Below are 2,314 nucleotides of genomic sequence, written 5' to 3' on the forward strand. Positions count from 1 at the left end.
TGCCTTGAAAAAATTACCCTAAAAATACTGTTGCCTAAAAACTGTCTTCTTTTGGGCGTGGGGTTCATAAATTCATTATTGCTGGCAGGTGAGAGCTGTTTTATGATGTGTCATATAAAACACACGTGGACAGACACTGGCCTCGCCTCCATGTTTCAGACAACAGGGCGGGCTCTATATAAGAGAAGGACAGGGTTCTGTTGAGACATCCTCTGCCTACAAGCTGCAGTGACCACACCAGCACAACAGTCCAACAGCCAGCCACTTCTGTGTCCCAGTGTGAGTGACGTCATGAAGGTACTCGCCGTCATCTTGCTGTGCTAAGCGACATCAGCCATGTCAGAGAAGAGAATCATCAACGGAAACCCAGCAGCTCTGTACTCTCACCCCTACATCGCCTCTCTGCAATAGTATGTCCGACAATGGCCTTCTTCAGACTGGAAACATATCTGCGGAGGCTCACTCATCCATAGGAGGTGGGTGCTCACTGCTGCTCATTGCGTGGATGGTCTTGTTACTAGCGATATGCGGATAGAACTCGGCGCTCTAAATCTGTACGAGAATCCAAATCAATACGAAGAAACCATCAGAGTTGCAAACTACACCAAACATCCGCATTACAGAGCCACGGGGTCTGGAATCCCCAACGACATCGCCCTAATCTACCTGACGAAAGATGCGACTCTCAACAAAAACATACAGCTCGCTCGTTTGGCTCCCAGCGGCTCCTCCTTCGCCTACACACAATGCGTGCTGGCCGGCTGGGGTGCGATCAGAACAAGTTCCAACCCCCAAGACGCCGAGACCCTGAAAGAGGGGAAGATCACCAAAATCCCCAATGATCGCTGCGACAACCTCTGGGCAGGCCAGGCCATCACGGACTCGCACATCTGTGTCCACGATGCAGACAGGTATCCCGGCCAGGCTCCTAGCGCCTGTATGGGGGACAGCGGAGGACCCATGATGTGTGGACATGGACATGACATCTTGGCCGGGGTCACGTCCTGGGGAAGAGAAAACCTGCAGCGGAACTCTGCCCAGCGTCTACACCAGAGTCTCCGCGTATCTGAGCTGGATCAGGCACTACGTGGGCCAAATCACCACCGCTTAGTGATCCACTCACACTTTGAGGGCCGGCCATACCCTTCCAATATTATACAGAAATAAAGCATCAGCTTCAAGTCATGTTTGATTTTTTCCCCTTTTGTGAGTGTTTGGCCACTGGCTTGTTTGGTTGCGGCAGGTATTGCTATATTATTGTTCTGTCAAGAGTTCAACTGTCTACTCTCTCTCTCTCTCTCCCCTCTCTCTCTCTCTCTCTCTCTCTCTCTCTCTCTCTCTCTCTCTCTCTCTCACTCTCCATTTCTCTCTTTCTTGCTCTCCCTATAAGTGTCTCAATGGGTCAATAACATAATATATCATAATATATGGATACTTACGGTGGTGGGTGAATCAAAACAGTACCCACGTCTGACTCTGTGGTGTACAGGCAAGGATTTTCCATTTCCAGAGTTCGATTCCCAGGAGGGAAGAATGCTTTATCGGCTCCGTTGTATCCCTGATTGTCCTTGGTAGGTTGAGTCAACTGAGCACGTCTTCTTTATGATCTTAGCTATGCCTATTGGAGTAAAGGTTGGGGCGGGGGATGGGGGCGATCTGTATCTTTTAGAACTAGTGTGTCTTAATGGAAAAATAAACCGAATGCTAAATGCAAGTCTCCGTCATACATCTTTTTTTTTTCAAATAGCGTGTCGCCGAGTCTTAAACTAAGCAGTCGAAATGTTGCACTTAATGAAAGTTAATGCTGGCAGTCAGGTAACTTGGAGAATTTTTTAAAATGTAGAAGTACCTCAGCAACAGAGGTATAGAAACCCCATCACTCCCCAAGAACGTAATGAAATCGAAACTGAGCTACTTTGAGCATATCAAACGCCATGAATCACTCGAGTAACATTTTTATTCTTGAAGCGAAAGTGGGAAGCAAGAGAGGAAGTGGGAGAGACCGAGAAGAAGATTTGAGCAAACATAAAAACCTGACTTGGAACCAAAACAAATCAGGTATCCCCTAATGAAAAGAGTTTTATTACAGGGAGGTCAGAGAAACAAGGTTAAACTACTGGAAAATACCAGAGAGAGAAGTTAAATTTTAAAAAACCGCTTAAAAGTGATATTGTACAGCCTTCCAACTTTTCAAAGGAGGCCTCAATAATGTCGGACGTATTCCAGAGATGCCAACCAGTACGATTTTACGTATTTTTGTACGATTTTTGGCCGAAAATACGCGAATACGACTTTTCATGAAAAAATACGCATC

At 46.5% G+C, this 2,314-nt stretch overlaps 1 pseudogene; it reads left to right on the top strand.

Moving 5' to 3' along the window:
- The first annotated feature begins 525 nt into the window (after positions 1–525).
- LOC101862477 lies at positions 526–1,111 on the top strand (annotated as a pseudogene).
- Positions 1,112–2,314: the final 1,203 nt, after the last annotated feature.

The sequence above is a fragment of the Aplysia californica genome, unplaced genomic scaffold, assembly GCF_000002075.1.
Source record: "Aplysia californica isolate F4 #8 unplaced genomic scaffold, AplCal3.0 scaffold01536, whole genome shotgun sequence".
Classification (NCBI taxonomy): domain Eukaryota; kingdom Metazoa; phylum Mollusca; class Gastropoda; order Aplysiida; family Aplysiidae; genus Aplysia; species Aplysia californica.